Genomic DNA, 12,498 nt, shown 5'->3' with positions numbered 1-12,498 from the left:
AGTCATCACCGCTCTTAGCTCCGCCCACTTCCCCGATTGAATCCGTTTAAAAAAAAAAACAGTCCTCATGGTCGGCTCGCTCGTGGGCGCGGCTCCACCCCTTTCCAGGAGGCTCCGCCCCTCCACTTCAGGCCTGCGGCCCGGATAGCTACGGTTCCTGTGGTTCGTGAGGCGGGTCGAGAGGAGCCAGCGAGGAAACTCCGTTGCATCAAATCGCCGCAGCCAGTCCCGGAAAAGAGTTCCGCAAGCCGGCTCCTTGCTGAATCGAAACCTCCCGGACAAGGATTCGCGGGGCTCGTTTTTTTCCCCCTCAGAGGGACAGAGGAGAGGCGACCAGAAGGACGACAGTCCAGTCGCTCTCAGTCCCCGGGACTCGGTCCCGAAAGCCTTCCCTCGCCCTCGCTGGCTCCTCGCGCCGGCCAGGGGCAGCGCAGACTCCTCCCCTTCCCTCTTTTTCCCACCCTCCCCCGTAACCGCCGCAGCAGCAGCAGCAGCGGCGGCAGCGGCAGCGCCACCTTCCCTCCTTCCTTTTCCCGGTTCCTGCTGCCCCCGAGCCTGAGAGGCACCTGCACCTCCCCGCCACGGCGAGAGAAGGGCAAGGCCGGAGTCGGCCTCAGTGGCTCCTCCAAGGTAAGAGTCGCTTCTCCGAGCGCGCCGTGGCCAAAAGGTGGGGGAGGCAGCGGCCGCGGCGGGGATGGAGAGGGGAAGGGAAAAGGCGGCGGCGGCGGCAGGGAGAGAGGGAGGGAGGGAGAGAGGGGTGGCTCTCCTTGAACGGTGTACAATGGAGAAAGAAGGTGGCAAGTGTGTGTGTGGGGTGGGGGTGGGGGAGGTCCGGGCGGAAGAGGCGAAGGATCGGGGCCCGCCTCTTAGTTGTGAGGCTTGTTGCTCCCTTTTTGGTGGGAAAAGGGAGCCGTAACCCTGCGGCGGTTTGGAGGTGTTTATGTTCCTTGTGCGTGGGCTTCCCTGGGAAAAGCCTGGGGGTCCGCGTCGCGAAGGGCGAAGCGGAGCTTCTGAGGGGAACAGGCGTAAGGTTGGTTGGCTTGCTCTGAAATTCCTCTGTTCCCTCCGTGCCGTGGAGATGGGAGCGTGTTGTGTATGCGTGGTTTTTCTTTCGAGTTTTTTTTTCTCCCCCTCAGCGCGCGTACAGTGGAAAGGATTATGTGTGCATAATACATGAGGGTGGAAGGCTCTCACAACGCGCACGCATCTGCCGTTCCTTGCGAAGGAGTGTTAATGCGATGTGAAGATTGGGGAGAGGTGAGAACCCAAGGCTCCGCAGTTTGGCTGCTCCTCCAGCCCGAAAAACAGAAGACAATTAGCAGCCTGATCCTTTTCCAATGAGGAACCATCCTCCGCAGACGAGATTTTTTATCATGGTAAGAAACCTCTCTCTCTCTCTCTCTCTTTCTCTCTCTCTCTGTGTGTGTGTGTGTGTGTGTGTGTGTGTGTGTGTTTGCCTGGTTGAATCGGATCTTCCTTTCCCAGTCACCCCATAGAAAGCAGAGGTGATTACTTCGGATCACTGATGCTTGTGTTGAAAAACCAGAAAAGCTGCTGCAAAGATCTGTTATTGTTACACGTTCTTCAGAGTTTTAAAAAACTGATGGCAACATGGCAAAACACTGTGAAGATCTCTTTCTGGAGGCTTACTCCTACCTCTCTCTCTCAAAAATGGCTTTATTAAGCTGCAGTTACAACTTGTAGGAATTGTTCAACTGGGAAAAAAGTATTTTCAATGAGCACTGAATTATCTTAAGAATGAACACTCTTATTTACTTTCAAATGATGTGTGCAGATCTTTAAATGTTGCATGCATTATACTGGCTTTACGTACAAGTTTTGTATTATGTTGAGGTGTCAAATTATAATAAGCCAAAATGATATAATGGATAGAAAACCTATTAGCTTTCAAAGTTGGTAATTATTTTTACTTCTGAGTTGTTACAAAGGGTTTTGTGTGTATCATATTTTTAGCCTATTCAAATTCATTTTGAACTAATTCAATCTCTTCTTCAAAGAATCCATTAAAAGTATTGCACTCTGAAAGTTGTCCTTTCTTTTATAAAGCTATTAGGAATTGTGTTAAGACCATAAAGTTTGGATTAATGTATAATAGCAGAAGGTCACACAGTAGTATTAATAGCTCTTTATTTGACTTTTCCTATTGCTGTATTACCTATATCTGTATAATTTATTTTTATTTATTTATATTTATTAAATTTATATCCCACCCTTCTTCCCGAAGGGACTCAGGGCGGTGAACAGCCGAAAATTAAAATAACATACAATATAAAAGTTAAAATAATTAAAAATAAATTAAACGGCCACCCCAATTTAAAACCCCTAGCAATACAATTAAAAAACTAACCCATAAAACCTATTCAGGCCAGGCCGGCTTGCTGAAATAAAAACGTCTTCAGGGCCTTACTGAAAGTGCCGAGATCTGGAATCAGCCAGGTAGCTCGTTCCAGAGGGCGGGTGCTCCCACAGAGAAGGCTCTCCCCCTGGGAGCCGCCAGCCGACACACCGACGGCACCCTGAGGAGGCCCTCTCTGTGAGAGCATATTGGCCGGTGGGAGGTTATCGGTAGTAGAAGGCGGTCTCGTAAATACCCTGGCCCTAAGCCATGGAGTGCTTTAAAGGTGAGAACCATCACCTTGACGCGCACCTGGAAGACCACCGGGAGCCAGTGCAGCTCGTGCAGGAGAGGTGTTATATGGGAGTGCCATGTTGCTCCCGTGATCACCTGCGCGGCCGCATTCTGGACCAGCTGGAGCCTCCAGGTGCTCTTCAAGGGGAGCCCCATGTAGAGAGGGTTAACGTAGTCCAGGCGAGAAGTGACGAGAGCATGAGTGACTGTGCATAAGGAATCCCGACTCAGAAAGGGGCGCAACTGGCGTATCAGGCGAACCTGATAAAAAGCCCCCCTGGCCATAGCCGTCATATGCTCTTCTTAAGACAGCCGTGTGTCCAGGAGGACGCCCAAGTTGCGAGCCCCCTCTGTGGGCGTCAATGACTCGCTCCCAATAGCCAGCGATGGCGCCAGCTGGCTATATCGGGATGCCGGCATCCACAGCCACTCGGTCTTGGAAGGTTGAGTCGAAGCCTGTTCCTCCCCATCCAGACCCGCACGGCGGGGCATACAATTTCTTTCAAGATTTGGATATATGATGCAATCTAAAACTGTTTTCATGTTTTTAATAGATGGCTCATAATGTGCTCATAAAATACTGTTCTCATGTTTAGATTATGAAAACTCAAAAGTTTTAGAAATATACTATACATGTACATTAGATCAGGGTTACTCTGATTAACTTTTGTTAAAATATTTGTATGAAACAAACTTTAGAGAGTCTTGCATGTCTATTGCTAAATTATGTTACAGTTCTTGGAAAGTTAGGGTATAACAGTTTATGCATTAATACTTTGCTCTTTGCTATATGAAAAAAGTTTAACAAAGGTTTTGACTGTTTAGCACTGTCTGTGTAAACCATGTTTTGTAACCAAACCTTTCTGTGGAATTCTGAATTACGTTTTTAATTTTGAATGTTCTTCAGGGGGTGGAAAATAGAAAGAATATCCTTAGCTTGCTCAAGAATAGAATGATTTTAACAAATGTGTATGGAAAATACACAATTCAGTCTTGCTAGGGTATTCTATATTTTAGATTGTGTATCAAGTAGTGTTTGTAGTGTATATCAAGTAGTGTTTCTCAACCCTGGCAACTTTATGATGTCTGGACTTCAACTCCCAGAATTCCCCAGTCAACCATGTTTTAATAAGGCTAATCAGAAATTTAATCAAGCTTGAAAATTAGCCATCTGACTGGGGAATTCTGGAAATTGAAATCTGGACATCTTAAAGTTGCCCAGATTGGGAAACACTGTTTATAGCATAAGCAAAAACTTTTCTGCGGGTGAGAATAAACTCTTGAGTTTATGAGCTGGCTAGATGTAACAATCAGTTATGATTTTTGTAAAGGCTGCTAATATAGAGTAAAGCAAGTTTTCCTTCTTTATTCAGAGAGAAACTTGATACTAGGTGGAAAATTGCCTAAAATAGGATTTGAAGAACCTATTTCCATGCTTGATTAAATTTCTGTTTAGCCTTGTTACACATTTTTTATCTATTTTAAAAATATGTGTAATTTTGTCATAAAACAAATAACTCTGTTTTGATAGCAGAGGTGGCAACTGATTTCAGCCCCACTTCTAAAATATATAATCAGTATTGTCAAAGCTTCTGGCATTTCTTGATACATGTTGCTGTTTTATGAATATAGACTGATAAATTATAAGAAGCAAAAATGAAAAAAAATATACATATTTACAATATGGCTGGATTTACATAGCATTAATCATGACCTTGTTTCATCTGATCTGTTGAATAAGTATGAACAAGTAATATATAACTCAAGATTTGTAAACCACAATAACTCTTCTTATCATTTGATTGCACCAAATTATTTAATCTCAATGCATATGGGATTTCAAACTCACTGAAAAAGGCTTGTGGATGGACTGGGGGTACTTGTTGATTCCCTGTAGTCTGATAGTTCAGGTGACTGGTGGTGAAGTATTCCTTTTTCTACTGCATTCATATTTCTTGGTTAGGGCTAAACGGACTCATTCATTACCTTATGAATAGTTTGCTGTAAAACACTTTACATGTGTGATACCTTTGAAAATAATCCAGAAATTGCAATGATTCAGGAATTCTGTGGTGAATTCTGCCTCGCATTCTCCATTGGAAGCATGGAATGGCTCATATGCACTAGTTTCCCATTGCTACCTGAGTCAAAATCAGAGTGTCTCTTTTAACATATATAATCCTTTACAGATTTGTCTCACGTAAAGAAAAACTTTATGTTATTAACAGGGATCTCTGTTTATCATCTGTGGGTTTATAGTAAGAGTAGCTGAAAAATGGATGGCTTGCTAGAGATGGTTAGGTCGACCGCCTTCTCAGTAGTGGCACCAATATTGTGAATGATGAGTGGAGACTTCATCTCTACTGGATGATATTTTTAAAAAATTAAAAAGCTGTTTATATAAATAAACATTTCCTTATTAATTCCCAGAATATTTGACATCTGATATCGATCTGGGTTTTATGTATGTTTTATATTTTATTTGATGCTGTTGGTATTTGGGTTAAAAAAATGTCTGATTCTATAGTGTCCATGTATAATCTAAATGTGTGAAGTTAGGTTGAGAAATAGTAATTGACTCTTTTATTGTAAGCAAAGCATAATAATGCTTTCCATTTAATTAAGGCACAATATTTCTGTTTGCCAGTCTGATCACTGTTTTTCTCATTATCAATCCCAATTCAAGAAGTTCATCATAATGTAAAAGAAAAATGGTGAATATTCTAGCTCAGGTATGCCGACTACAAATCCCATCATTCCTGGTGGGAATTGTTAATATTATCTAGGAGGTATATTGATTCCCCATCTCTGATTTAAAAAACGCTAAATGCTCAAATACTTCCTACCCTAGAAAACCTGTTTATTAGAGACATCCAGTTGTTACAGAATCAGAAACACAAAAATAACTAGAGAATGTAGTTCAGACCTTTTTCTTGGTCACAAAGTTGTCGTCCTAATGTGGGCTAGTATTCTCATAATCCTACTATTCATTGTAGTTGGGATTCATGGGGGTTGAAATCCAAAATATATGGAGGATGCTATGTTGTATATCTTTTGAGTTAAGATTATAATAATCTTAAAATGAATCTGTAAATCATGATTAATGTAGCTTTTGTATTGCTTCATTGTAATATGGTTTAGTTTTTAGTTTCAGAGTCTTTGAAAATAAAGTGTTCTATCGTGATATGTGATCTTTTAAAAACATATACAAATAATATATTTGAGAAAATTGTGTTTCAAAAAGCTATTCATATCTTCAGTGTTGTGTGATTGCAGGATTGGGGCTCATCCCAATTATTCTATTTTTGTTGTTGCAATATAGTTTAAAGAAAACAGGATGACAACCTATAGCCCCTGAAGCTACCGGTGACCATAACAAATCCTTATAAAGTTTATTTTCATTTTGAAGTGGAAACACATGAAAGCTACTGTGTATTATAAAGAAAACCATTAAACTTCAAAACCTATCCCACTCTGTTTCTCAGATCAACCTCAGATATGTTACATTTTGGTTACCAGTTTTCTCACCCCTTGAAATAGCAGCATACAGTATCTGTTCTTAAAATTATGCACCACTCTTTACCATGACTAATAAGATTTGTAAGGAAAAAAAATCATAATGTTCAACTATCACACTATTGGGAGATCTCAGTATATCATTATTTCCCAAACAAACAAACAAAAAAAGTTATGCAGTTTCTGAATAGAGTAGCTGTTCCGGGAAGGAGCTATGGAGATTTATTCAATAGTTTTTATATTTAAAGCAATTAAGGAATAAGCTTTAAAGAAGATTTACTCCTTTTTCTTTACATAAATTCTTTTAATGTAAACAACAAAAAGGACTGTTGAGGAACTAAAGTGTCTTTTCCTAAATTGAAGTAATTTTGCTTCACTGACCAAAATGAACTTTTCCAATGAAGCTTTTATTGTGGAGTTGCCCTGCCTGATTCATAAAATTTTACATTGAGTCGAGTGATTTTTTTATTGTTTTAAAATCTTTTGTACTGTAAAAAAAATAGTTGAAAAGACATAATGATGATATCTTTACATTTTGATGGCTAATTCTAATAGCCTATCCCAATTTAAAAGACTAGTTAGGACTGTACCAATCGGGGGGGGGGGGAACTAAACTTGAAAATGTTTCTTAGAAACATTTTCAGAAACATGAATAATTATATGGACTGTATACTAAAGAATATGAATAACCTCTTGAGGTTTAAGTGTTAATTCTGTAGATTATCAGAGAGAATCTCTTAGTTTTTCTAGAGTTTTATAATAAAGCCTAAGTTGGTTATAAGAGCTTCCCCTCTCCTATTTCACTGGGATTTGTTCCATCTAATGTAGGCAATAGTAGCACTTTTACTTGTGTATTAATCTATGACCTTAATATAAAATGGCTATTCTGCAAACATAAGTAGCATTGATATACAGTGGTATTTAAAAGTTTGTGAAATCTTTTGAATTTTCAATATTTCTGCATAAATATAACCTAAAAATTATGTTTTCTACATATCCTAAAATAACCCAATTAAGTGAGTACAAAACATACTTGTCCATTTATTTATTGAGGAAAATGAATCAAACCTACATATATAGTCCTTGATGTATGACCATTAGTTATAAAGTTACGTTATAGACTCCATGAACAAAATTTGGGCACTTGGCAACCAGTTTGCATTGTAGTGTCCCACAGTCATGTGATCACTATTTGTGATCTTCCTGCCAGCTTCCCACAAGCAATGTCGGTGGGTAAACCAGCAATGAAGCTTGCAAGTTGCTTTGTTAAGTCTCCAACCTCCCTCGCCTTTCTTTGCTCCCATGCATCACACCTTTCTTTTCCCTTTCACTCTTCACACCCTGTGTCTTCTTTCCCTGACCTTTCAGCATTTGCACAATATCAGCCCTTCCAGAGAGGAAACATGTCAGCCCTAAACCAGATAGACCCATCTATATCAGTCCTAAACTAGCAAGAAAACCTGACTAGATGAATTAATTTTACTTTATTGAGAGGCTACATTAGCAGAATCTTACAACTCTGAACTTTGCAGTCAAAACCACCTGATCAGTTAGGTCAGGTCCTGACTTTTCCTCTAATCGTTAATCCATTGGGGACATCTCTCTCTCCCTCCCTCTCCCTCTCCCTCCCCCCCCCTCTCTCTCATATCTGATTGTTTCCCAGGCAGCATTTTTTCCCCTCAATCCCCCAAATCAGGCCTGTCAAACTGGTGGGTTGCAGGCCGGATACGGCCCACGCAGGCCACCCCACCCCAGCTCCACAAAAGCAAAAAACATCGCAGTATGTCATAATATGGCTCGCGATGTGAGTGGGTTTGACACCCCTGACCCAAATCATCCACACATTCCATCACATGCTGCTTGTGCTCTCTTTTCCTGGCCTCTCTGTGATCACACATATCCCATACCCTCTTTCTCCAAATCCTCTTGGTTGGATAAGACCAAAATAGAACTTTTTCATAAACTTAATAAACTTAAGCACCACTATCTAAAGAATGAATGATTAACATTTTGAATTGAATTTGCTGTATAATGTAGTGTGGATTTGCCTTGTTTGGAAATATTTAATAGGATATTTAAAACTAGAAAATTGGATTAATTCTATATTTAGAACACACTAATACAATCCATTCTATTATTTTATTCATTTTACAAGCATAAAATTTTAAGGGTAAAATACATAGTATCCTAGAAGATTTTCAAAAAGTTTTTGAACTTGTTTTTTTTTTTGTCTCAAACCCAACATATTTTGAAAAAATCTTACTCCTGTGACATTTTCATTTCTTTTACTAGTACATTCTTTGGGTTGTAAAAGGATTTTAGATCATGATTTTGATGATGTATGTAATTTAAAATATGTGATCCTATCCATTTATAGTCATAACTTTGGTGTTAACTTTTGAGCAAACAAACAGGATTGTACTGTAAATGTTACACATTATTTTAGAATGTTCAGATTGTTAGAATGAACATTTGAAAGCATAGCAACTAATGTAACAAAGACAGCAGTTACAAAGTTTAAACAGTCTGATTTAATGTTCTACCCCACCTCCAGCTGAAAAAATGTTGAAGGTCTTTAGGCTTTGTATAATTGTTTTGAATATAATTTGTTCATCCTAAACTGGGGAAAGCACCACAGGCCATAAGGTCAAAGCTTCACAAAGGTCCCTCTCCCCACTCTATACTCCCAAACAATGAATGGTTATAGAAAACATTGAGAAATGTTCAGTACTGTGATTAATTTGAGGAAGGAGTATATTTTTGTTTATTTGTTTCCTGTGAAACGGATATTTCATTACTGGTTGCCACATATTATATTAACTATAAGTGAATGGCACCTCCAATTGACTTACTTAGAATCTCAAATCTGTATCCAGTTGCACAAAAGGGGAAAAGAGATTCCTGATTTTAGTTTCCCGAAATTATATACAATGTAAAATAGCACTAGGCATATCGTCTTTGGACTTCCTCAGTATATATGATATTATGGTTATCCTATCCCCTACTCTTTGTACTTACATTGAATTGTATTTATGTTTGCCTTCTGGTTGCCTATCATGAGCTGAAAGAGCTGTTTGAGTTCTTTGTAGTTATTTTAGATTCACCACTGTAAACAGTGTAATCTGCAACAACTCATTCTTACCCACACTTCATTTATATTAAAAGGCACTGGTCCCAATATAGTTCTTTGTATAAATCTGTTTGTGAACAAACAGATTTTTATTATTGTAATTTTCTGTTTTTGCTCAAACTATTGTGTTATAACTTACCAAGTCAATTCAGATTTTATTGTAAGTAGTCCTACTTTACCACAAACTAAAATGGAATTATAATAGTATTTTTTAAAACATTAGTTGCATGAAATATCTATGCAATTTGTAGCAGAATTATATATGCTAAACAAAATTATTTGTATTCACTTTTATTTTACAACAAACCAAGAAACATAATATTGTTAACTATATAACAAATACAGGTAGTCCTCAGACTACAATGGCAATTGGGACCAAAATTGCTGTCACTAAATGATGCAGTGATAATGTGTGATGTGCTGCATCACTTAGTAACACTAATACTAGCAATTGTGCTTGCTGTCATAACCCCAAGACATTCAGGTTGTTAAGTGGGAAGCAGCAGGAGTCCCAGGAAAGGTGGCTTGGGGGCAGCCCTGGAAGGACAATGCAGGGGGCAGTGAGTTGGGAGAGGCCAGGCAGGCCAGTGGAGGCTGCACATTGGAGGGAATGGGTGCTTGGGAAGTAGTGACTTGTGATTTTTCCTGTGGTTTTCCCTTTGACTTTGCTTGTGAGAAGCCACAGGGAAGGTCACAAATAGTAGTCATGGGTCAGGCCCTTTAGTATTGCCATAACTTTGAATGGTTGCTGAATAAATGGACATAAGCCAAGGACTACCTGTACAAGGAAACTCTGCTTGTTGGTGGAATTTTGAAAAAGTGTCAATATTTTGTTCTTGGAGCCTGCATAAAGCAAGCAAAACAATTAAAGCATAAATTCCTCAACTGCCATATCCTATATATTCCATTCCATTGCTGATGTTCCCACATATCTGTTTTGTCTGTGTTCCAAAGATACCATCTGGAACTTCAGTATGGTATATAGACCAAGTTGAGACAGCAGTTCATAATGTATGTCTCAAGATAGTACTTTTAAAGCTTAGATTACCAGAAAAAAATAGAAAACATTTTAAACTACCCTGTCTTCCCAAAATCCTGTTTTTTCCATGAAGTGATTCCTGTGTTCAATGTATAAGAAAGCCACTTGAATTGATAAGTTTTAAGTCATGTTCCTTTTGAAAGAATGAAATATGCTGGATCACACAGTTCTAGTGAACACTGAAAGCCTAGAAAGGTATAGATGTTGTCTTTGCAAGAATTATACTGATTCTTCATCAGGCAGATATGTGACTTGATGATAGCTCTCTTTTAAGAGTGTTCAAATATTGTTAAGCTAACTAATCTGTAGTTTCCTGGCTATCCATATTGCTTTTTGAACCTGTATCACTTTAGCTACCTAAAGTGGTATGAATGCCAGGTTTTAATGATAAGAAAGGTGACCAGGATGGTTTAAATGTATTATTGTGGAATAATACAGGAGTAGAAATCCATAAAGGTCAGAAAAACTCAAGTATATTCACAATAACATTTTCAGTCAAAATACATTGCTAGCGTACTTTTCACCATCAGCCTACATGCATACACATATATTTGATAGGGTAAATTGTAAAGTATTAATTGCACCAAGAAGTATTTATATTACAGTATTTTGTGTATTCAAATATTGAATTATGTTTATTGCTAATGTTGACTGAATTTTTATTTTCAGATGCCATGCACAAATAAAACAGTGTATAACTTGTGATGAGAAAATATGAAAAAGGTGGAACATTTTCTTGGGTGAGTATGATTTATAAATTATCTTATTTACAGAAGGGTGAAGAAATGACTCTTTGATAATAAGTGTAGTTGTAGGGAGTTCAGGAAAGACAATTAAAGTGAAGGAAATAGACTTTTAACTAATCAACAACAGCAGGAGTATTAATTAACAAATTGCTAATAGTAACATAAAGCACGGAAAAGAAGCCAGATTTGTTTAGCATTTTTGATTCCTGAAATTCCCTTTTCCATTGGTGAAATACTTTGACCTGCACTCATATTTTTGATGACTCATTGTTTTTGATATTGAGGGTCTGTCATCAAATTGTGCTGCTTAGTTGTTTAGTCTATGAGTTTATCTCTAATGAGAGTTGGGACTTCGTAACAGATACAGGTAGTCCTCAGGTTATGACAGCAATTGGAACCGAATTACTGTCGCCAACTGATGGAGTTGTAAAGCATGATATCACATGATTGCATTGTTTACTGATGACAGTCCAGATTGTTGTCATAAGCCCAGGATCACGCAGAGTGTTAAACAAGGACCTCATGTGATTGTGATGTGGGAAGAGGCAGATGTCCCAGGCAAGCAGGCTGGCAGGTGAGAGTTACAAGTGGGTACTGTGAGTGGGTGCTACAGAGTACAGGTAGCTGGGTGCTACAGAGTACAGGTAGCTGGGTGCTACAGAGCATGGGTGGGCAGGCATTATGAAGTGCAGGTGGGTGAAAAAGAGCCTGTAGGAGATGACCAGGTTGAAACCAAAGGAGGGATCAACCTGTCATAAGTCAAGAGTCCCTGCATGCCTGCAAGAGATCTAAGTCCTGCCCACCTTCATTCAATGCCTTTCTTATCTCCTGCTGATTTCCCTTGACCACTAGTTGGTCAGATTCTTGTAGAGAAATTAATCTTGCAATAAATCTTTATAGTTATATGAGCTGCCTGAATCTCTTGATTTCCCCTGTGCTTGACAGAGACGGGGCAACTTGTAATCTCCTACTAGCTTGCCCATTGACTTTGTGGGAAGCTGGCACAGAAGTTGCACATGGCGATCACTTGACTGTGGGTCCTGCAGCTGTTGTAAATGAGAGCTGGTTGCCAAGCACCCAGATCACAAGCATGAGACTGTGGGCCTGTGATGGCCAAATTTCAGGATCACAAGTCCCCCTCACTTTGAATGGCCTCTGAATGAGTGGTTGTAACCTGAGGACTACTTGTTTATTAATGGAAATACCCAAAGATCTGTTCCAAAAGAAAATGAAGACAAAGGGGTAAAATGGATTGTAAAAAATGCATTGGTGGTGATTGTAGGACTAGGTGACAAGGGCAGATGGCAGTATTAACTAGATGGGCAGCCCAAAAGGCAAGGATAGGGAGAGTGGATAGGCAAGTGGGGATTTCCAGAGGAGGTAGTTCCGTAATAGATTTGGAATTGTGAGTGATCAA

At 39.3% G+C, this 12,498-nt stretch overlaps 1 long non-coding RNA gene across 1 annotated transcript; it reads left to right on the top strand.

Moving 5' to 3' along the window:
* Positions 1-185: 185 nt before the first annotated feature.
* Positions 186-11,075, top strand: LOC139311291 (uncharacterized). Its single transcript, XR_011599928.1, has 3 exons — positions 186-630; positions 1,137-1,376; positions 11,005-11,075. It is a non-coding gene; the product is annotated as an uncharacterized lncRNA (long non-coding RNA).
* The last annotated feature ends 1,423 nt before the right edge of the window (positions 11,076-12,498 follow it).

This window comes from Pituophis catenifer, unplaced genomic scaffold, assembly GCF_029215685.1.
Source record: "Pituophis catenifer annectens isolate HBS135680 unplaced genomic scaffold, rPitCat1.0.hap2 SCAF_2, whole genome shotgun sequence".
In the NCBI taxonomy this organism is placed as follows: Eukaryota; Metazoa; Chordata; class Lepidosauria; order Squamata; family Colubridae; genus Pituophis; species Pituophis catenifer.
Note: the sequence above shows the minus strand (reverse complement) of the source record. Positions and strands in the feature narration are given on the sequence as shown.